Source organism: Miscanthus floridulus, chromosome 9 (assembly GCF_019320115.1).
Source record: "Miscanthus floridulus cultivar M001 chromosome 9, ASM1932011v1, whole genome shotgun sequence".
NCBI lineage: Eukaryota > Viridiplantae > Streptophyta > Magnoliopsida > Poales > Poaceae > Miscanthus > Miscanthus floridulus.
Window position 1 is genome coordinate 80,788,730 of NC_089588.1, and position 25,669 is coordinate 80,814,398.

The window sequence follows — 25,669 nt, forward strand, 5'->3', positions numbered from 1 at the left end:
GGCACCATTTTGAATCTTTTCATGGGTAGACTCAGTTCAACCTATAATTAATAGGTGTCGTCGCGCGGAAATTCAATTAAACCTCAGAAAGTAGCAAACTATCTTCGGAAAATCCCAAACTTGGTGTTTCCTTCACACGTGGCATGTGCAAGCCTAAGAATAATTTTGAGACCAATATGACACCGGAATGTATATTTCCAGTTGCCCAACAAATGTTACACGAATTACATGCATGACAATAATTAAACACACAAAGCCGTACATATTAAAATTAGAACCCAATTCAACTACGACCTTGAAAACCTAGCTAAATAAACATTAATTACTATTGGAATCACTACCGGGATCGATCGGACCACACACACTAACATGCCTCTATAGTCATATATGGTAATTGATGTCATGGATTATGTATCCGCTTGTATCAATGAAGTCCAATGCCCGTATGAGTGCACTCTCTCGTGCCTCACAATACCGAAAGAATGGTCGGCCATAGATGTAATCTACTGAACGACCACTGCCCCTGTTAGTAATCCTGATGCAGTACTGGCATCCTTCTATAGTGAGCTGGCCGAGGTTTCCATTGCAGAAGTGCCAATCGTACCCGAGTTGCTCCATAGCTTGGTCTAGAACGGCCCACAAGCCACATGCAGCATAGGTAAGGTCCTGTAGCGCAATCTGCATGTGGAGAAAAAGAAAAAAATTAGAGAATGTTATTACAATAATAAACAACAAATAACCACGACTTATGTATAAGTGACCATTTTACCACATTCACATGGTTGTAGCTCGCAACCCATTCGCTTGCTTGCGGGACGGAGATATCACCAGCATTCAAAGCAAGTGCCTTGAAGTGCGAGAAATCAGGCACATCATAGAAAATACATTGAAGTGCCTCTAAATAGATGCGCACAACACTTAATTGGGCGCTTATCACGTCCGGGCTCTGTATTTCCATCCCGTGGATATGGTTTCGATGATTTGAACCCCTCACAGGGATGAAAAAACTGAGTTCACACGTCCATAGCCGACCACTTGCATTAGATGCCGTGTTCTCGACGATGTCCGAGATAAAGAACTAGCTAAGTGTTGTTCGTAGCCAATCTATTGGGGATATAGTCTGCGACATATATGCATGCAACAATGATATTAAACTAATTACACTTATTTGTTAGCATAAAAAAAGATATTGGAAAATATTTTATACAATAGCTGAAACGGAGAACCGTGGAATGGCCACATTAGGAGCGAATGGCTCATCACTAGGGTGCAAACTTGGTTCTTGTGGTGGGGGAGGTCCGTTGTTCATACCACCTGATCGATAAAATACAAAAAAAATATGAACATAAAATATATGCACAAAAAAATTCTTCCAAGTAAAATGTGGCAACATAATTAAATATAGATCGAATGCAAGGAATAAGAATATATATAAATGTAGAATGCAAAGAAATATGAATATAAATATAGATCAAATGAATATAGATAGAATATTGGAGAAGACAACATATCAATACCATTGAAAAATGCAGGAGCCATGACCAAATCACGTAGAGAGAGAGTGGATGTCTTGAGAAGTGAGAGTGAAATGTGAGAAATGAGACTGAGAGAGTTCATGGGTGGGTGGGATCGATGTATGTGGCCGACAGTTTGTTTTATATAGGGAGGCATGGACATCACTGCCGGTTTCTAAATAGAACCGACAGTGAAGGTGGACTACGATGCATAACGATATCTGTGGTTTGTTGTGAGAGGAAAACATTGTATCATGGCTGATAAGGCCTGGCTGAAACCAATATGTATGGAGAGGCTAGCTCCTGACCGAGGGCCATTTTATAGGGGCTAGCAATCGTGGTACATTTTTATTTCTAAACTAAAGTTGTTGGGGTAGGTGAGAGCAGTGTTTCAACTGTTGTGGTCAGTGGGAGCACTGTTGGCATGTGAGGATTATCTACACATCACTGTCGGTTTTAGTTTAAAAACCGATAGTGAATTGGGCCTTGTGTGTCAGTTTGAGAAACTGGCAGTGATAGAAGCTATCAGTGCAGGTTTTAAAACCAAAACCGGCAATGAAGGGCCCTGCCGCCATCTTTTAGTAAAAAAAATTAAAAAAAACACTGTCGGCTTGGAGCCTGCCATCATAGCCTTTTTGTAAAAAATATAAAAAAGTTTGGCCCACCTGAGATTTGAGTGCGGGTCATGGGGTCGAGAGTGCGCGGCCTTAACCGCTGAGTTAGGATAGGGAGTTCGATTAGAATGGTTTTATTTTTTTTTCTTTTATCCCATTGTAATGCACTACTAAATAATAAATACAAAATCAAAAAGTTTGGCTCGTCTAGGATTCGAGCGCGGGTCTCAGAGTACAGAGTGCGCGGCCATAACCGTTGAGCTAGGATAGAGAGTTCGGTTAGTTTGCTTTTCTTTATTTATTTATTAATAGAAATAATATTGTTAGTTTATATTCTAAAATAACATAAAAATTTGTGTCTTGATTATTTAATTCTATGATAATTAATTAATGGTCTATAATTATCAAATAATAGTGTTTGTGAATATCATCTTAATATTTGATTACATAGTCAATAATTAAATTATAGAGATGCGCACAAAATATAAATTAAATATTTAGTGTGAATTATTGATACAACGTCTACATAATGATTACATAGTTAACAATAATCTAACTATCTTCAAATGCATCAACAATGAGGGCCTCATTGTGATCAATTCGTACGTAAGCAGGTTCGTCATCCTCTTGAAGGATAGGTAGGGTTATGTTCACCCCGAATGGAGGCATTTCCTGATAGCCCCTATAGTCTTCTTCGTTCGTCACTCCATCGACACCGACAATCTTCCTTTTCCCTTCTAGGACTACTTTTAGCCTTCCTTTTGTCTTGTTGTCCCTTGCATAGAAGACTTGCATAACATCTCTTGCAAGGACGAAGGGGTCGTCTCTGTATGCGGTCTTAGTGAGATCAACGGTAGTGAACCCTTCACTGTCAGTGTTGATTTCCTCGAGCCAGACCCACTGGCAGTGAAAAAGAGCTACCTTCAACAGACCGTAGGCTAGCTCCCATATCTCCTCTATGAAACCATAGTATGTTGCCTGCACGTTGCCGTTCTCTTCGTGAGCATCAAAATGAACACCACAATTTTGGTATGTGCTCTTTCCATTTTGCTTTTTTTGTGTAAAATGTGAATCCATTGATCTCATACCCTTGGTACTTAAGATATGTACTCGAAGGTCCCTTGTCTAAGGCATCCAGTTGATTACCCAACTTTATTCCAAGCAAGCGACGTCGCAACCAGCTAACAAATTCCTCTTTATGTTTTTTATCCAGCCAAGCTTGTGACCTGCTCGGATATAGAGTTTGCAGCGATTGCCTGTGCTCATCAATGTATGGCATCACACCCTCGGTTTGCTGGAGAACAGCGAACTATGCCTATTTGAAAGAAATAGGGTCGTCTACTGTAACAGATTTCTCCCTGATCTTTCCTTTGCCACGTAGTCTTCCCTCAAGACGAGATTCTAGAACTCCGACCCTTTTGATGTCCAGATAATATGTGCAGCACTCAATGGCCTCCTCCGTTGACCATCCTTCAACCATGCCCCCTTCTGGCCTGAATCTATTCCTAACATACCTCCTGAAAACTTTCATCAATCTTTCGAAAGGAAACATCTGATGCAGGTACATTGGGCCAAGGGCTCTAATTTGGTCAACAAGATAAATGAGCAGATGCAATGAGATATCAAAGTAAGTTGGTGGGAAATGCATCTCAAGCCTAACGAGAGTTTCAGCTATGTCCTGCTGCAGCTGCTCTAGCGTGGACACATCAATGACCTTTTTTGAGATCGCATTGAAGAACGAGCAAAGCTTTATGATTGGGGCGCGGACCTTTGGGGGGGAGGATACCACGTAGGGCAATAGGGAGCAGCTGAGTCATAATGTCATGACAGTCATGGGCCTTCATAGGGCCATATTTGAACTTGAGTTCTCTCATGTTCACTAGCCTCTTCGAGTTCGCACAGTAGCCCATCAGGACTTTGAGTTTATTGAAGAAAGAAATAAGCGCACGCTTTTCTTCCTTCTTCAATGTCCATGACGCAACCAGAAGTTTGAACTGGCCATTCTCTAGCTCCACGGGATGCAACTCCTTCCTGATTCCCAAGTGTTGCATGTCTAGGCGTGTGGCTAGTGAATCCTTCGATGTCCCCCCGGTGTCCATCAAGGTGTTAATAGTGTTAGCGCACACATTTTTAGTTATGTGCATGGGATCAAGACAGTGGCGTACACTCAGAAATGGCTAGTAAGGTAGTTTCCAGAAAACCGATTTTTTCTTCCAAACGCTCCCATTAGGCGCTGCTACTACATTGTCCCCCTTCCCAAGGACAACCTCCAATTTGTTGAGTTCTCGAAGTATCACAGGCCCGTCTCGATATTTTGGAGCTAAGCGTTTCTCAATAGTACCGTTGAAATCTTTTCTGTTCCTACGGTAAGGGTGATCCTTAGGTAGGAACCTACGGTGTCCCATATAAACTATCTTTGAGTTATTTGGTAGATTTACCGCATCGGTGTCGTCCAAGCACTCGACACATCCAGTATAGCCTTTTGTCTTCTCTCCGGACAACGAACCTCGACCTGGCAGGTCGGTGATTGTAGCGATAAGTACTCCCTTGATCGTGACATGTTCCTTTTTGTACTTGTCCCAAACATCCAGTGCACCATTTTCAAACATCTACACTAGTTCATCGATCACTGGTTCCAGAAACACATCGATGTCATTCTCAGGCTGTCTTGGCCCTTGGATCAGTAGTGGCATCTGGATGTATGACCGCTTCATACAGACCTAAGGTGGAAGGTTGTATATATAGAGCGTCACTGGCCAGGTGCTATGATTGCTTCTAACCTGGTCGAAAGGATTCATCCCATCTATGCTCAAAGGAAACCAAAGGTGCCTTACCTCTCCACCGATGTCCTTATAGAACATAGTATTGACAGTCCTCTAGTCATGTCCATCGGCGGGGTGCCTCATCATTGTATCTTTCTTACGCTCTTCGCCATGCTAACGCAACAACTTGGCTGACTTTGCACATGCAAACAACCTATGCACCCGGGGAGCTATGGGGAAATACCAAACGACCTTTACAGGACCTCCTCTAGTCTTGGTACCCTCATCTGACGACCCTTCCTTATGCCATGGAGCTTCACACTTGGGGCACTTGTCCAAGTCTTTGTATTTTTCTCCATGGTACAATATGCAATCATTGGAACATGCGTGGGTTTTTTCAACCTCGAGGCCGATGGGGCAGATCATTTGCTTGGCCAAGTATGTCTTTTCTGGCAACTCATTTTTTTCTGGGAGCATTTTCCTTATTATACCTAACAACTGATCGAAGCCTTTATCGCTCAATCCGTTTGTCGATTTGAACTCTAACAGCATGATGTCGGCTTCCAGTTTGTTCATTGGACAATTCCTATACAATGGTGTTTTGCCATCTTATCTCATTTTCTCTAGCTTTCTCAGTTGTCTTTCACTAAGACATCCGGTCTCTACATTACGTAGCAGCTGAGAAATGCCATCGTTATCCTCGGTGTCATCAGCTAGCGTGTTCCTAAACACATTATTAACTGTGGCCATAGGTTCCGTGTTGACACCGGGTTCCTCGTCAGCATCATGGATGGCTACATCAAGCATGTCCACATCATCATCGTTTTCCTGCAGAATATTCACACCAACCTCGCCATGCATAGTCCATATCGTATAGTTTGGCATGAGCTCCCTGGTAATCAAGTGCGATCGTATAGACTCAATTTGACGAAAGTTCCTTTGATTCTTGCAATCTTTGCATGGGCAGAAGACAGGGTTCACATTCCTAGCATGGGCTTTGGCATCGGTGATAAACTGGCTGACGCCATGCATGTACCGCTTGTCCGTTTGGAACAGATGCATCCACTCTTGATCCATCTCTACACAAAAAAATAGTGAGACAGTAATTACAAAGAATTAATAAGAAATCGAGCTTTATGAACAACAATTGTAGCTTGAAAGTACTATTTTTAGAAAACATTATTGTACACTAATTATTGAAAATTTGAAATTGGTAGTCCCGGCCCTGTAAATTGAAAATCATAGTAAAAAACAATTATTGCACAATATTGAAGAACAACTATTCTACTCTACTTCTAAGAACTAATTATAGCATCACATACTAACAATGATTATCTTGACCACCATGGAATAATTAGCTAGGAATTTAAATGTGTTCATAGACACCAACCTTTTGGATGATGGATTCACCATAATTTGAGCCTTGCACAAATGTCCAATTGGAAAAGTGCTCTCTAGAATGGAGAAAGAACTAGAATGAGAATCAAGCAATGTAGCCATCAAAATGAAGCTAATTAAGCAATAAAATCAAATGATTGGATGTTTGTTACTAACATTAAAGCAAAAGATCAAGCCATTCTTCAAAATCCAAGCACTAGCTTCATGGTGAAGAGCATCCGCAACAATGGAGAGAAGGGTCCAAACGCGCGCCTCTCTTCTCGGGATGGAAGAGATGAGGAAGGACAGGACAGCTGCAGCCTTTTTGTGTTGTAGCCTTATCACCGTCGGTTCTTGGCTAGAACCGACAGTGATAGTGCCCAATCACTGTCGGCTCTTGGCTTAAACTGGCAGTGATGAGTGCCCGCAAAAACACTACCGGTTCAAGCCAAAAACCGGCAGTGGTGTGGTCCTTCACTACCAGTTTTAGCCCAACACCAATCATTTTTTTCATTTTCAAGCTCATAACGGGCAGTGAAGGTACATCACTGTCGGTTCTCACAAATCCGGCAGTGACGAGGCCGACAGTGATGTGCAAATCTGGCGTAGTGTTAAGGCATACGTAGTAGATGGACTTATATATATATATATATATATATATATATATATATATATATATATATATATATATATATATATATATATATATGTTATCGTATCAGTTAAAGTATGTGCTAATAATTGTTAGTTTATTACCAGTTATTCTCTAGTTTTTTTGCCAACCATATGTGATGTCGTACTTCGTAAAATTCAGTTTCAAAAATATCTGACAGATTCTCAGAACAACGCCCAAATATCACCTGTAGAATAGTAAGGACAGATAAGACCACGGTTCGATCAACGACGATGATACTTCCATTCCATGTGGCAAGCTGTTGTAGCTAGGCCACCACAAAAATAATTGCATCATCGATTACGTCGATAGATAGACATAGTGCTAATCCTAGGAAATTTGGAAAATGGCTCGAACTGTACGTTACCATGGCTTATCCACATGCATGCAGATGAGTGGCCAGCATCACATATATCCGTACATATATAGGGCATCGGGTGGATAAGCAGCGTACGCTGATTATTGGATCAGCACGTCTATATAAACCAGTCTGGTGCTAAGAATGATTATTGAACCAACCAAGGGTAGGTAGCTACCTGCATTTGTTGCTTTACGAAATGGGGTGGAGTGTGATTACTACCACCTTGTGGCCGCAGCAGCCCTCCAACAGTAGTAGACGCCACCATAGTCTGTGTCGTCACCACCGGTCCAAGAACGTCGACGTGCCTGCTCCGGCACGCCATGCTGCTATCCCGGCCAAAGTCGAGAATGGTGGCCTGTGCCAGCCATGGCAGTCAGCAGCAGCGCTAGCTACTCATTCGAAGATGATAAGGGTCGACGCTCGAGCGAGAACCCCGCCGGCGGTTTCCACCCTTCTGTGTGGGGAGATTTCTACCTTGAATACAGCTGCCCCACAACGCCCCTGCAACTGGTTTGTTCATCAATATGTACTTAATTACTGCAGCTAATAACAATATCATGTACCACTCTCAATATGTTCGAAATTGCAGGTTATTTTGATTTTTCTAGGTAAATAGCTTTTGCTATACACCAAGGTATAAAGTTATGTATATAGAAAAGTCAAAACAACCTATAAATTCAAACGGAGCAAGTACATATTCTTCCTTTGTTTTAAAATATACACTTCTTTTAGCAATTTCCTGTCTAGAAGGATAATTATGAGCACGTGTACATGCATGCATATGATACAGAATATTGCCGCCGAGAGCACTCGTGTGTATATGTGTTGATCATATAGGTTCCCACCCTATTTCCTTTTCTGAAAAAAAAGTTTGTAATGAAGGGGGTTAATGGAAGTTGCAGTGCTGCTAAACTAACAGTTCGTAGCTGTTAGTCTTACGTTCTCGTAGCTTAAGGTTGCCTCTCTTCCTGGACCCTGGTTGTCTAGGAGAGATGGCTTTAGCATTGCTTTTTATGTTGTTTACTAGGGATGAAAACGGTACGGATATTTTCCGACCGTATTCGAAACCGAATCCGTTTAGAGGGGTTGAGATCTGTCCGTATCCGAGTCCGGATATCCAACATCCGATACTGTATCCGTATCCAAATACTCAAATCGCATATTTATGATGTCGATATCCAATCGTATCCTATCCAACATAGTTGACACTATCCGTATTCGAATCTGAATCTGGACAGAAATATGAAAACAAATGTAATATCGGTGATATCCGTCCGTATCCGATCCGTTTTCATCCCTATTGTTTACCATGCGTATCACAAAACTCTATAATTTTATTGCGTTTAGTAATGAAATTCGGTTTCGACCGTGGTAAAAAAAAGATATTAGTCCCTCTGTTTATTTTACATTGTACTTCTTCCTCCATCAAAAGAAGAATATATTAAATCTCACTTCCCAAGGAGTCAAGCAATCCTAAACTTTGAATAGCTTTATACAAACTAGTATCGACATTTATATCTTGAAATATATTTATTATGAAAATATATTCCATAATCAATATAGTGATATTTATTACGTATACGCATCCTAAACATTGAAGTGAGACTTATATTCTTTTAGAGACAGGGGTAGTATGTATATTAATTAAGATTTACAAAATCCTATCTAAGTATTCTTTGGCCATAGATGTTTTTAAAATATAGCATCAATTGCCAAAAAAATCGTAGTCCTTTTAGATCTATATGAAGAAGTATTGTCCTATTAAAACAGACTATACAATAAACATTATGGTGACTATTTTGTCCATTGAAGCTTATGCAGTTTGACCTTTTAAATATATTATGACCCTATATATAGCAAGAAATGGAGGGAACATTATTAGCCTCCCGCTCGAGTCTCAACTAATACTTTGTAATTTTTCTAACCTGATTGTTTTTTGCTTAGAAATTGATGGAAGAACGAGAAAAATTTAAGATGTGGTCAAACTACTATATCATGTCAAAGTACTTGTAGCCTATTTCAGAGGGCCCATCTGATCTACGCATTGGAGTGCCTTTGCTTGGATTATCTTTTTGAAGAGGAGATCAACAGTGTGCTAGCACAAATTATTGATGCTGATGTCAGTGACTGTGATCTTCATACGGTTTCTTTGTGGTTCTATCTTCTCCGTAGTCATTGTCACCAAGTCTCAGCAGGTAAGAGTTATTCTTTAAAAACTCCAACATGACAAAAAAATAAGTAAATATTACTGATTATGTCTCCTGCAAGTAAAATATTATTTGTTTCATCGCCATTTTGTCAGTAGACCAAATATTATTTATACACGGAGACTCTCTCTTTTGTTAACACAGGCCGTCACAAAACGCCTCTGTCTCTGAAAATCATCTAAGGCTAACGTAGAAATGGCCTGTCTCTGAAACTCAGCGACGGACAACTAAAAGCATCGGATCTTAGTAAATACCGGCCAAAAGCCCATGAAAACACCAACCCCCTAACTGGCTGACATCGCAACCCTAACAGGCACCACACTTCTGTTTCACCCGCTCAGTGCCAACTTCTGTCTAGCACAGCTGCACCCCACCCCCCCACCCCCCCCCCCCCCCCCCCCCCCCCACTCCACTTCTCTCGCTAGTGCTTCACCCACTGCCCCTACACTCATCTCACCAGCACAGCCGTGCGCATCTCACCAGCACGTACAGCTCCCCACTTTTCATCGGTCTTTGGCGTTCTCAGGCAAACCGTGTGCAGATCTGAGAAAGAGCATGGTGGCAATGATTGAGACTAGTTCATGCTAGGGTCACGACGGTCATCCACACTGGAGTCACCACACACAGGTGGTGATGTGGATCTCCTAATCGCCGGACTCTGGCAAGGGATCTCCCGTAGCCAGTGACTCACCCATGAGAGGTGGCGGGGCGGGGGTCTAAAATGGCAGATCTTAATTGGACAATGACAATGGTTTTGTGCTTGTGCTTGGATCCAGCGAAGAGCTTAATAGAGGAGGATCAGTGGCTCTATGAACTTGGCAGACATAGGATCCAAGTACATTCATCCATTATCCATCCGTGAACAATGTAACCTGTATGACATAGATAGTAGTAGTGTACTAATATATATGCCATTTAATTTATGTAACACCCCAAAATTTGCCTCTTTTGAAAATAGGATTAAAATAATTTAATTTTGTATTTTTGTGCTTATAAAATATAGGAAAATAATTTTTTTCATGAAATTAAAATTCATCATAAAGTTTAGCAACATGTTTGTGCATACATGCCGGTGCATTTGTTTCTTTAAATTGTGTGGATTTGATTCAAATTGAAAACACTCAAAATGCTTTTGGAAAAAAAATTAGAAATGGCAATGAAGTAAAAGAAAAGAGGGAAAAAGAAAATTTGAAAATAAAAGAATTTAAAAAGTTGTAAAATTTATTTTTGAGAACTTACTAAAATTTCTCACTTTTAGTCAAGTTGAAAAGTATACTCAAGATTCTAATTGAATTTGATTTGAAAAAGGAAAAGGAAAATAGAAAAGAAAATTTGAAAAAGTATTTTTCATTTCACTCCCTCTCTCTTCCTTTCTCGGCCTGAAGGCCTGCTTCCTCCTCTTTCTCAGCCCAGCAGCTGGCCTGGCCCTCTTCATTTCCCCGCGTGGGCCGAACCAGCCCTGTGCGTCATCTCCTTCTCCCTTGGCGCCCGGTCCAGTTCCCTTATTCCCGCTTGGCCCAGTAAACCAGGCTGCAGCCCAGTCACTACGTAGGCCCATGCGTGGAGCCATGCACCTGCCTCCCCTTCATGCTGTCGCTGCCATCATGGCCCACCTATCAGTCGTCTTCTACCCTGTGGCGTCACCGAGCCGGACTCCGCCGCCGCCGCCACGGACTATGCGTCCGTCCCGCCTCCGTGTCAGGCCGAGAGTCCCACGCCACCCCATCACTGCCTTGTCGTGCCACCCACGTCGCTCTGCCCCTATAAAAGCCAGAGCCTCTATGTCGCCTCGCCTCAAACCGCGCTGCCGCTTGCGACTCCACCATCGAGCACCGCGCGTCCTCCCCGCTCCGTCTTGGATCCCAAAAAGAATTGTGGTGAGTTCTCTGTACACTGGCCTTTATCTCTACACTTTTGGTTTGCTCCGCCGTGGACCGTAGGCCCTTCTCCATGAACTCCGGCGAGCTCTCTTTGCTCTGGCCATGGCACCACCATCACCCACCTCGCCACCAGCCGATCTCATCGCCCGAACCAATCCAGACCGCCCAGATCTGATCCAACGGCCTCAATCGGTGGATACCCCTTCGCTATGAGTTTTTCAAAAACACCCTTATAATTATCTGAGACTTAACCCGCGGTCCATTACGTATTGGATAGAATGTGTCTTCTTTTAAAAACGTATTTTAATCGGTTGACTTCAAAAATACGTTTTCAGTTAATTACAGATTCACCACTGACTCCGATTTGATCCGTTCAACTTGTGTTAGGTTCGTATTTGCGTTGTCTACATGTTTATTCCACTATTAGATATGTTTTCAACTTTAAAATTCGAGGTTAGATTTAATCTATTATTTTAATAATGGGAATCTTGTTTAAATCATATCTTCTACGTTTTAACTCCGTTTTAACCCATTCAAGTTTCGTTAGATTCATAGCGACGAGATCTACGTGTTAGTAACAGTGGTTACCATGTCACTACTTCTGGAATTTCATGGTTTAAATTCTAATTTGAATAATAATTATGCAACTGGGTTTTATAAACAAAATATGATTTGTTTTACTGTAGTTTTATAATTCGAATCTAAATTTGACCTAATTCAATTTATATAAGATTTTATATAGTTAAAATCAATGAGCTTACAGTTTTTTTTCCGCGTGTAAAGCAGATCTCTCGGTAGTTGTATCTTTTCAACCGTAGCTCCGATTAGTGTGCCTCCCGCGTCTATGTGTTCGTAGCAATGTGTAGAATCGTATTTTAAACTCTTTTTCTTATTTTTCTATGATTGGTGTACTGTTCTAATTTAGATCTATTGTTTGCTTCGTGTATGATTGTATGGATGCTTGTGTGGTGCTTTATGATTACGTCCAGTCGATGAGATATACGTGGTGATCAAGAAGAAGAAGAAGAAGAAGAGCATTGAAGATTAAAGCTTACCGAAGGATCGGTGTTTAAGGAATGTATAGCATGGGATCTTCCTTGTTGTCCTATACACCTTTAATTATTTAATTCATACTGCATGTGTCTACCTTGACTACCACTAATGATTTCCTAGTACTTTGTTACCTTGTACCGTGATACCTATGGGGTATTGCATTGGGTAGTATGATGCTAGTGCTCAACTACAACCATGATCATATAACTTGACTAATGTAATATGCAATAAACAATAAAAGATGTTTTTTAGCAACATAGAACCAGGGGGCTAGAGCATTGGGCTATTTTTATGGTGCTCTAGATTTCTCTCCCTAAGGACTTATTTGTGAGTGATCATCCGGGACTTACAGTACAGCTATGAGGGCTATATGGTTTTGGCTTTAGCTTAGTATGAGGACTTTTTCTAGCTTGTTAGAGGTTATCTTTATTGGCGTAAGAATTGCTTGATGAATCGGGTATAGGACAACCTCTACTCTTATGTGTATAGGTTGCGTGTCATTGTGCCATTCGACAGGGGGGTTCCTATATCTGTTTGCCGAGTGAATCTAATGGCCCTAACTTGTTAGACGAACCTTTGAAAGGCTTCATAGTGAACCCTACCGACCTTCCTTGGAAGTGGGTCAAGAGATTAGCTACCTCGGGCGAAAGGGTAAATCATGACTCACAGTAAAAGTGTACAACTTCTGCAGAGTGTAAAACTGGTATATCAGCCGTGCTTACGGTCACGAGCGGCCTTGGAACCCTTACTGAATAGATGACCACTAATAGTTAATGATGATGAACACAGATGATACTAATGATGAATATGCTCATTAATGATTACTGTTTATGCTATTCATTATTCATGTGTTACCTGATCATGTGTTTATGGGCTTGTGATGAACTTGTTGCTACTCAATTGCTAAAATTGTGACAATTAAAAGCTAATTGCAGTTAAACCAGTGTCAGTCTTTTGAGCCTCATGAACCCCATGTTATATTTATTGAGTACGACATGTACTTACGCTTGCTTTACTTTTTAAATCTTTGGAAAAATCTTGGATGGGTACCAGATTGAGTATGACATGTCCCTATGGATTTGGAGTCTTCGCCTGAAGATCGAAGTTGTCTTTTCACTGTCTATACTCTGAGGTTATAATCTTTATACTAATACGCTATGTATTTAAGCATTGTCTTTTGATATTACCCTTATTTGTAGCTATATGTGAGATTTGACTTCCTGGGCTCACATATGGTGTGTATCTGGTTTTGTTCTTAAAACCGGGTGCTACAATTTAATGAAAAATGCCTGCTAAGAATCTACATCATTCACAATTATGAGTCACAAGATACCAACCATAGAGTAATAATACTGGCTATGTGCAACCTTCACAGTTTGGGAGCCTCTTGAACAACTCTTTAAAAAATATCCTCTAAAATGAAAACAACAATTAAATTAAAGATGTGATCTCCATCACATTCATCTCAATATGTTGAAAACAATATAACCAAGCAAATAAGGTATCAATTAAAGTAGAGGCTAGATACCAACTTTAAAGTAAGTTCGTGTACGTGTGCAACCTTCAAAGTTCAGGAGCCTCCATGATCAGAAAGCATCTAAATGGAAGAAAGATGCTCTTCCTTCACACTCAAGTAACTCAACTGAAAATAATGCAATATTTAGCCAAAGAAACAAGCTAGGAAATTAAAGGGTTGCTAGTTACCAACCTTAGAACAAGGAGGTGATATTCATCCTTTGAGAATTGGAAGTCCCCATGAGCAACTTGGTGAAAAATAGCCACAAGAATGGCGAAGGAAGGGTGTAGAGGAAGTGAGGAAATAGAGGAGAGGAAACAAGTTTTGTTGTAGGCGGTTTGCATCGCCTGATCATAGCATTTGAGTATGTGGTGGAAATTGCTTTCACGGCCAGCTCGGGGGACGATCTGGTGTTGAAAATCACAATGGTTTTCACATAGGATCATCTGCCAAGCTGGTAGTGAAACAATTTGTCACCGCCTGTTCAAACGTCCACTATGCCCATCTACTTTCAAACCGACGTGATTTTTTTCTTTGCCTGTTTGTTAGTTGGGTGGCATATATAGTTGGCAAAAAATGATGGTGAAAATTGTTTTCACTGCTGGCAATTTGTATGATCTAGCAATGATAACCACCACGGTTTTGACCATCGGATTATTCACCGACCTGATGGTGAAAACAATTTTCACCACTGATTTATCTAGCCACAGTGCCCCAGTGGCTTTTGAACTAGCGGTGAAACACTATCACTGTTAGTTCTAGCCAAACCGGCGGTGAAAACCATGTTGCAAAAATAAAATCTATAGTAGTGTGTGTACCATTAACTTTTCGTTTTGTACATTAGTCCGCCTTTATAGGTGAGGTGCTTTCAACTGCAATCATATCAATGGCCAAGTGCGAGATTTTGTTCAGTTTACACTCTCTTCTATTTTAAAAAATATCTGAAGTCTTATTTCATGCGCTAGATGTGTTTGCTACATTTAAAGATGAAGAGGGGGGATTTGAATGGCACGAACCAAGGGACATGCTTAGCCTTTATAATGCAGCGCATCTAAGGACACACATGGGGAGACAATACCGGATGAAGCTATATTCTTCACCAGAAGATGTCTAAATTCAATGTTACCTTATCTGAATCAAGAAGGGACATTTACTCGTGATGTGACATGTGCACTTGCTATCCCAATCCCTCGGAGGGTTCGAATATATGATTGCAAGAACTATATATCAATATATGAGAGAGACACCATGATAGACAGAAAGGTATTAGCGCTTGCAAAGTTGAACTCCAATCTTATACAAAATTGTTATCAGCAGGAGCTAAAACTCCTTACAAGGTGCGTAAGTAACATCTGTTTTTTATATTCCCAAAATTATAATAATGAACTTATGAGAAGCACGCACTATTACAATTATACCAGTTTATAATAACCTATACATTATTTTGCAAACTTCTAGTAGTGAAAAAAGGAGTTCATAAATGTACACAGGTGGTGGAAGGATCTACAGCTTCAAGCAAATTTCTCATTCACTCGCGATAGAATCGTGGAGAACTATTTTTGGACGACTGGAGTATGTTTTGAACCAGTCTACTCACGGGGTCGAATAATATTGACTATGGTGATGGCAACTATAGTAATCTTGGATGATGTTTATGATATCTATGGAACTTCACAAGAATGCGACCTGTTTACAAAATGCATAGAATGGTATGTATCTCGATCGATATATTGCATGCTCCAAGACCATCTTTCCTAAATGACGACACTAAAAGTTGTACTACTAGCTGGTGTTTACTTCTTTTAAAAGTACAAATTTAACCTGTGAAAGTTAATATGAAAAAGGTCATGTGCGCTGAAAATATTTAATTAATCAGTATAGCTTTTTAAAGGTTATTATTTATAAAAAATGACAGTCCATATTTTTTAGGGGAAAAAATAACAATCCTTCTTGTAATCAAGTGATGAATCACAATGTTCTTTCATTGCCACCATTATGGTCTACCTTCACGATGGAGTGGTTGTCTACCTTGACAATTCATGAAATCCTTGTGAAGAACTTCACAACAGAGACCACCAAGGAAATTTTGGGACTACCCTAGCTAATATTAAAATATCTTTAAGATTACCAAAATATCATTGCGCCTTCAATTTTCCAATATTTCTCTGGTGACCAAGTCAAATGACTTTTCTATACTATTAATTCACTTCTCGCTAGAAATGACACTAGTTTTCTATTTTTCTCAATTTTTTATTTTTCACTTTGTTTCCTATTTTCTAGAGATGGCAGTCCATTGTTATCTTGAAACAGTAAGGGGGCCCAAAATATAAAATAAACTAGCGTGGGTGCCCATGCTTCGCGTGGGAAGGAGGTGGGAAAAAAAACGGATTTTTTTTTATCGGGCTGACACTGTTCCTTTTTCGAAAAAACTTATCGAGTTGGTATTGTTCATCCGGTACCGGTACTGTTGAAAACTCTAGATGAACAGTGCGCGGCGATGTGACAGTCCTCAAATTTAAAGTTCTTATATAGATAGATAAACTTAAGATAAGGTTATTTGTCCATTTGGCTCATTATATTAAGAGCTTAGACTTCATTTTTCCCCAAAGCATTACTTATGTTAGCTAGCATTCATTTGGATTTTTACTTACAATATTATTCATCTTTAATTATGTCAAGCTGGGATCTAAAGGCTGCTCAAGATCTACCAGATAACCTGAAGTTAATTTTTGGCAAAGTTTTGGATAACATCGAAATCATTGACCGTGAGCTCGAAGTACAGGAGAAATACCGCTTGTCCTACCTTAGAACCGTTGTAAGTCAGCATTCTATTCATGTATTTGTGCTAATTAATATTCAGCAAGCGATTGGGACCACTCTTTGACAAATTTATATAGATGTGCTTTACTTGAATTAAAATTTATTATATACAGTATGTATATTTTTCGTGCACCTCTACTAGAAAAGTTTGTACATGATGTTCTGCAAGGGAAACGTAATAAACAACATGCACAAATATTAAAATTGTATATCTATATCTATATCTGTTATCTTATAATTCTAAACCCCACTAAGAATTCTATCTTCACAAGCAAGTCATTCACATCAGCAACCCACAAGCTCATACAATTATGGTACTCATCTATTCATGCAAGCTATCCACACCAATAAGCCATATCATCCAATAACATGTATTTATTTGTCCATGTTAGCAAACCACAGGATCCACTAAAATTCATTCGCAATCCCCGCAGCAATGCAGGATATTCTTCTAGTATATCTTATAATCCTAAACGTCACTGGCATTCTATCTCAACATGCAAGTTGTCATAACAATTCACCATCACATGCAATTATGGTAGATAACACCAAGCAGAACTAGCACAAGGGCCTTTACGAAGAAGGACAAGACTTAGGGAAGCATTACTACATAATACGGTTTTACAACTGCCCCTTTCCAACCGTGTTATTGGTTGACCGATGATGATGGTAGCATCAATACCGATTCACTGGCTCTCCATGCCAGGCCAAAAGTCTGATTGTCCTAAATCTGGTTGTGATGCTACCTGACAACCGTATCTCGACAAGAACTGGTTTTGAAAGACCCAATGAGATAACTGGTTCATTATTCAAACATGTTTTGTCACCTCAGTTCTACAAACTCTATTTTGTTCTTTGGGATAAATTAAGCTCTAGTTTTCTAAATACATTTGAAGGGCAAACTTCTTAGATTTATTTAATAACATCAAAAGTGACTAATATGTTATATAACTTCTTCGAGGTTACCCCATTATTGGTATTCTTTGGTTTCTTGAATCGTTGGAGTTGAGTATATGTAATTTTTTTATATTTTTTTTGAAGCAGCTAGCTAAGTTTTCTGTATTTGGTATATGTAGTTAATAGAGCTCGTGAGAGCTTACAATATGGAGGTGAAATGGTGTGATGAGAGGTATCTCCCAGGAACCGTTGATGAGCATTTACAGGTTTCAGCAATAAGTAGTTCTTCGCAACTACTAAGTTGCTCTTCATTTCTTGGAATGGGAGAAATAGCAACAACAAAATCTTTTGAGTGGGTTTGTAGCATGCCTAAAATGGTGCGTGCACTTTGCGTAATTCTGAGGCTGTCAGATGATCTTTCAGAATCATACGAGGTATAAACTTTGATCCTCAAAACAAAACAAAAACTGGTGTTTGTACATCACATTATTCTGGTTTAGATTAGATCTACTATCATATCGAATGGTGCTCCTGCATATCCTAGAATCTTATGGTACATACATATTAAAATTTTTGTGGGATAAAAGTACATATAACTAGTCAAATTTGAATATATTTACTATGACACCCTCTATTCTGTTGTGAGCACAAAGCCCATTTAGATACTCTATAATCTCAATATTTGTTATAATCCTTTGGATTGCACATATGTCAATTGTTAATATGATTTAGTTGATTAGCTTAAATTATATCAACTCACACGTTGCCTACCTTTTTTGACATCGTGAATCCATATTTTGTTATTTACACATTGAGGTTTTTTTTAGAAAAATTGAAAAGACACAATAGCTATTTATTACCAATGATGATTGGAGACAATGAAATTATAAGCGAAATGTTTCTGGTTTTTATGCGAAATTTCAAGGATTTATCTCTTTTTCCTACTACTGACGTCATGTCAGGATTGATGTGTAAGCTCCATTGGAGACCTCTGGTTAATAATATTAAGATTGCTTCGCATTCGTTCTTAGTTTCAAAGTTAATTAGATGATGTAAATAAAGTTTCAGAAACAGCATACATGTGCCTAGCTTTTTTCGATAGAGATATTGGTAGCTTGAGATATATGGTTAACCAATCTTTTAGATCAGTTAAATGAAGCAATGGTGCACTTTTGCAGGAAGCAACGACTTGTGACGTAGCTTCAACCATCGACAGCTGCATGAAGGAGCACAATATTTCAGTGGCTTTTTTTTTTACAACAACAATTTTTAATATATAACGTTAACACATGTTACACCAATGTGGGAAAAGAATTCTCAGATTACAGAGCACATACAAGAGAAAGCTACTGCTAAACTACTTCTGAAGGCATAGGTGATGCTTCCTTCGGGGGAGCGGGGCCCGTTGGGGCCACAGGGCCCACGAGAAGTGGCCACGATAGAAGCATCGAGGGTCCTCTTTCTCGCACTCGAAAGCACAGTTGGCGCTCCCCTCGACTGTCTGATCGGCCTATGTTCTTGAGGATAATTAGTCTTGAGCCATAGATAGAATGGAGGCTTCACCGGGCTCAAGAGAATGGATCCACAACCATTAGTGTTAAATCGAAGGACCAGCATCAACTGTCGTAGGTGGTCAACCCAAACACTGATAGCTGCTTTACCACTTCCATGTCCGTAGAAAAATAGAAAAGCAGGTTGACAGAAATGAAAGTCTTATCGTGCCTGTTGAACACACCCGGCGTCGGAACCATGACCGTGCTCTACATGCTTGACACGGCATTCAAATTGGAACATGGCACATGTCACCGTGGGAGGTCGGAGGAGTACAACACTAGCTCCTGCATGTTGAACACGTTGCCTTGGCAGGCCCCAAAGCATATGTTGTGGGCCTGTGCATGATGCATAGGTTCGCGTGGCAGCACCTTGTGGACCACTCGAAGGAAGAGGCTCAGGATTGGCCACGTAGACAGGCTGCACACCACATCCGAAGTGCAACCGTCCTCTCCCATCCGCATCTGAACCCAGCCGCCTCCAGGAGCGCCTCGCACGGCGGCAACGGGGCTGCCACCGAGCATGTCATCGTCACCGGGGAAGAGGGCCAAGGAACGGGCACCCTGTTGCACCCGCACTGGTGTCCGCACTGGCCCAACCATGTAGGAGGAAGGAAGCCCAGTGGCTTCCGTTTGGTCCGCCCCAGTTGGACACTCGGACGGCGGTGAGCAGCGCAAAGACGACTCCATAGGGGATGAGCCCTGCCCCGGCGCCATAGTCGTCATGGTGGTCCTCAAGGCCACCTGGTTTGGCCTGGGTCCGGTGGAGGATTCCTGCGTAGGCCTCCGTCATGACGAGTAGCAGCATCCACTCAGGTGGAGTGCCGTCGCCAAGGTCGTGTTTGTCCTCCTCGCCCTTTCTTGGTGCCGCCCCGACCTCACCACCGTCGTTGCCCCCAGACACGAGCATAGCCTAGACGTTGTACATCCGGATGGAAATCTAGCAGTCCAGGTTGCGTAGCAGGCTCAGACACGGGGACGACGAGGATGGCTACTCTGCCATGCCTGTGCGTGGTGGGTCGAGGCCACCGGTGTTGCTGAAGTTGTCGTTGTCCATGCCTCCACCTTCACTCGATCTGGATGAGAACGGTGCCATGCCGCCCAGACTACCAGGGAGCGAGGAAGGAGGAAGCACGGGAGAGTAGTAAGGCTTTATTGAAGTACTCACTGCATCGATTTGGTGGAGACCCTCGCCGGCCACCATGGCTGCGAGCAATCTGCCCACCTCCAACGCGACGGAGATGATGAGGATAGATGTCCTCAAAACTCCCATGAAGGGGCTTATTCCACTAGGGAATATTACAAGGAGATATGGAGGGGAAGGAGAGGAGGAAGGGGAACTGGCCCTCCTGCCCTGTCGCCGGCGAGCTCGCCAAGGAAAAGGCAGGGGGCCGGTGGCGGGTCTCTCACTAGGAGGTTGTCTCACTCGTATTTCAGTGTCTTTAGCACGTGAAAGGATAAAGGCACTGATAGAAGAATCATGGAAAGATATTAATGAGTGGCTTAAACCAGATAGAGCCCAACCAAAGGAGTTAGTGGAAAGGATATTCAACCTGGCTAGAACAATGGAGTTTACATACAAAGGTGATGTGTATAACAATAATCATGCCTTAAAGGCACTGATAGAATAATCATGGAAAGATATTAATGAGGAGTGGCTTAAACCAGATAGAACCCAACAAAAGGAGTTAGTGGAAAGGATATTCAACCTGGCTAGAACAATGGAGTTTATATACAAAGGTGATGTGTATAACAATAATCATGCCATCAAGGAAACTATCAACTCTCTATTTGTGGAGTCTTTCACCAACATATAGGTTGGTGTATGCATTTATTCATCACATGCGTTAAAGCATCTCTGTTCAGTGCTATGCTATCATGAAAACAAACTGCCAAATGTGTGTATGTATGTTGAACATGTGTTTTTTGTTATGTTTGTATGATCAATCAAGTATAGTATATATGTATCGTGAGTGTAGATGCTTGGCATATATATGTTGAACATGTTTTTTTATTAATGACAAAAGGCAGCGTGTTCAAGTCAGCAGCAAGATTAGGCCAAATTGCTTATCGAAGTTCACCCTCACGAAGACCTCATCAGATGACAAAAAATGGCACATATATATTGCTTAATTTTGAATTTAGATATGAAAGATATGGTGACGAGACGGTGTCCTTAGGCAGACGGTAAAAAAAATGGCACATATATTGCTTAGGCAATGACCCACTCGCCTACTCTGCAGCTCTCGCCAGCTAGGACACGTGACAGCAAGGGCAGCAGCGGCAAATCGAATTGTGCATTGTCTGCAACAGGGTGCTGCACTGCACGGCCCATAGGTAATTGCAAAAACAAGCACATCATCCCACAGTTTGTCCCCATATCTCGATGGATCCTTAACCCCATGCTTTTTATCGACACTGCTATACTCCTATAAAACTTCAGTGTTTGCACCTACATGCAACTGGACAAATCACAACACTACTCAAAACAGGTAGGGTTTTACCTTATAATACGTATACAGATTAAGCAGAGGCCGCAGTGTGCACGCATACATGTCTGTCCACTGCCCAGTGCATGGACAACAGCTATGCGGAAGGAGCCCAGCCAGGTTTGCATTTTGAGGAGGTTAGTCACTATGAATGTGACACAACCTGTAATCTTTATAATTGCTCAATTCCAAAATGTGCTAGGTGACATACTAGAGTGTGTCACAATGAAAGTGACACGACTATATATGTACTAGAAGAGTTGCTTTGGAAGTCACCTTACATTTGAAAAGTTGGTGTACACCACATCCGAAGTGCAACCATCCTCTCCCATCCGCATCTGAACCCAGCCGCCTCTAGGAGCGCCTCGCACGGCGGCAACGGGGCTGCCACCGAGCATGTCGTCGTCGCCGGGGAAGAGGGCCAAGGAACCGGCACCCTGCTGCACCTGCACCGGCGTTTGCACTGGCCCAACCACGTAGGAGGAAGGATGCCCGGTGGCTTCCCTTTGGTCCGCCCCAGTTGGCACTACCGGAAACCGGCGATTTGCCGAGTGCCGAGGCTTTGCCGAGTGTATTTTATCGGGCACTCGGCAAATACCGTGTTTGCCGAGTGCCAAATAAAATACACTCGGCAAACAAAAACACACGGCAAAATACGTCTTTGCCGAGTGTTTTTTCTGGCACTCGGCAAAGAAGCTTTTTGCCGTGTGCATTTTTTTTGCCCTCGGCAAATCATTTTTTCGAAGCAATTTTTGAGGCCCTAAATGAATTCAAATGAAAAACTTTTCAACTACAAAGTTGTATAACTTCTCAAGATCTACAAAGTTTATTTTGGTCATTTCTTCATTTGACAAAGCGACAATAACGTTGTTCATAAAATCTACATATCTCATATCTCTCATATTAATTTCATGAAAGTAGAAGATACATATATAAGATTTGTGAACAATGTTACTACCACTACGTCGGATGAACAAATGACCAAAATAAACTTTATAGATCTTGATAAGTTATGAAATTTTGTAGTTGGCAACATTTTGATTTGAAATCATCTGGTCATGCAAAAACGACGTTTGAATTTGAAAATTTTAAAATTTGAATTTTTCAAACGACCTCGGATGAAAAAACTTCCTAAATGAAAATTGTAGATCTCCAAAAGTTATGAAACTATGTAGTTGACAACTTTTTGATTTGAAATCATCTTATCATGCAAAACTATGTTTGAATCTCTCAAATTTAAAATTCAAATTTTTCAAACGACCTCGGATGGAAAAACTTACTAAATGAAAATTGTAGATCTCAAAAAGTTATGAAACTTTGTAGTTGACCACTTTTTGATTTGAATTCATTTAGGGCCTCAAACAAGCAATTTACTCTTAGTTTGCCGAGTGCCTTTTTTCTAGCACTCGGCAAAGCCGTATTTTGCCGAGTGCCTATATTTTGGCACTCGGCAAAGAGGTATTTTGCCGTGTGCATTTTTTTGGCCCTCGGCAAATCAGTTTTTCGAATCAATTTTTGAGGCCCTAAATGAATTCAAATGAAAAACTTTTCAACTACAAAGTTGTATAACTTCTCAAGATCTACAAAGTTTATTTTGGTCATTTCTTCATTTGACAAAGCGACAATAACGTTGTTCATAAAATATACATCTCTCATATTAATTTCATGAAAATAGAAGAGAGATATATATGATTTGTGAACAATGTTACTACCACTATGTCGGATGAACAAATGACCAAAATAAACTTTGTAGATCTTGAGAAGTTATGAAATTTTGTAGTTGGCAACATTTTGATTTGAAATCATTTTTCATGCAAAAACGACGTTTGAATTTGAAAATTTTAAAATTTGAATTTTTCAAACGACCTCGGATGAAAAAACTTCCTAAATGAAAATTGTAGATCTCCAAAAGTTATGAAACTATGTAGTTGACAACTTTTTGATTTGAAATCATCTTATCATGCAAAACTACGTTTGAATCTCTCAAATTTAAAATTCAAATTTTTCAAACGACCTCGGATGGAAAAACTTACTAAATGAAAATTGTAGATCTCAAAAAGTTATGAAACTTTGTAGTTGACCACTTTTTGATTTGAATTCATTTAGGGTCTCAAATAAGCAATTTACACTCGGTTTCGTATAATATATTGGGAACTAAAACGGAATCTAGACACAAGTGACAGTGTAGTGTAGTGGTAGAGGAGGTTTGTGCGCAGCGGGAGGTCTTGGGTTCGAATCCCGTCGGCCGCGTAGCCGTGAAATTTACGCGAAAAAAGCCGGAGATGGATGGGCGCTGACCGGTGGGGGCCTCCACCAATTAAAAAAAAATTCATTTTTTTTGGGTAAAAATTCCCATTTTTTTCGGCTTTTTTTTCGGTTCCAACTTTGCCGAGTGTCGGCACTCGGCAAAGGCTTTGCCGAGTGCCCGACAAAAGACACTCGGCAAAGACGTCTTTGCCGACTCTTTTTTTGCCGAGTGCTCTTTGCCGAGTGCAGCACTCGGCAAAGCCTTTGCCGAGTGTAAATTGGGCTTTGCCGAGTGCCCCTGGCACTCGGCAAATTCACTGAGTCCAGTAGTGTGGGCGCTCGGACGACGGCGAGCAGCGCATAGATGACTCCACAGGGGAAGAGTGTTGCCCCGGCGCCGTAGTCGTCATGGTGGTCCTCAAGGCCACCTGGTTTGGCCTGGGTCCGGCAGGGGATTCCAGCGTACGCCTCCGTCATGACGAGCAGCAGCATCCACTCAGGTGGCGCGCCGTCGCCAAGGTCGTGTTTGTCCTCCTCGCCCTTTCTTGGTGCCACCCCGACCTCCCCACCGTCGTTGCCCCTAACCACGAGCACTGCCTAGACGCCGTAGATCCGAATGAAAATCTAGCAGTCCAGGTTGCGCAGTAGGCTCGGACGCGGGGACGATGAGGACGGCTGCTCCGCCATGTCTGCGTGTGGTGGGTCGAGGTCGCCGGTGTTGCTGAAGCTGTCGCTGTCCACGCCTCCACCTTCACTCGATCTGGATGAGAACGGTGCCATGCCGCCCAGACTGCCAGGGAGAGAGGAAGGAGGAAGAACGGGAGAGTAGTAGGGCTTTATTGAAGTACTCACTGCATCAATTTGGTGGAGACCCTCGCCGGCCACCATGGCTGCGAGCAGTCCGCCCACCTCCAATGCGACGTAGATGAGGAGGATAGATGTCCTCAAAACACCCATGAAGGGGCTTATTCCACTAGGGAATATTACAAGGAGATATGGAGGGGAAGGAGAGGATGAAGGGGAACTGGCCCTGCTCCCCTGTCATCGGCGAGCTCGCCAGGGAGAAGGTAGGGGGCCGGCGGTGGGTCTCTCACTAGGAGGTTGTCTCACTCGTATTTCAGTGGCTTTAGCACGTGAAAGGATAAAGGCACTGATAGAAGAATCATGGAAAGATATTAATGAGGAGTGGCTTAAACCAGATAGAGCCCAACCAAAGGAGTTAGTGGAAAGGATGAACAATGGAGTTTATATGCAAAGGTGATGTGTATAACAATAATCATGCCATAAAGGCACTGATAGAATAATCATGGAAAGATATTAATGAAGAGTGGCTTAAAGGAGTTAGTGGAAAGGATATTCAACCTGGCTAGAACAATGGAGTTTATATACAAAGGTGATGTGTATAACAATAATCATGCCATCAAGGAAATTATCAACTCTCTATTTGTGGAGTATTTCACCAACATATAGGTTGGTATATGCATTTATTCATCATATGCGTTAAAGAAAATCTGTTCAGTGCTATGCTATCATGAAAACAAACTGCCAAATGTGTGTATGTATGTGGAACATGTTTTTTTGTTATGTTTGAATGATCAATCAAGTATAGTATATATATGTATCGTGAGTGTAGATGCTTGGCATATATATGTTGAACATGTTTTTTTATTAATGACAAACACTACCGGACACGGCTGATTTGCCGAGTG

General features: G+C 41.3%; 1 pseudogene; it reads left to right on the forward strand.

The window, feature by feature from the left end:
* The first annotated feature begins 7,497 nt into the window (after positions 1 to 7,497).
* LOC136480153 (alpha-terpineol synthase, chloroplastic-like) lies at positions 7,498 to 18,986 on the forward strand (annotated as a pseudogene).
* The last annotated feature ends 6,683 nt before the right edge of the window (positions 18,987 to 25,669 follow it).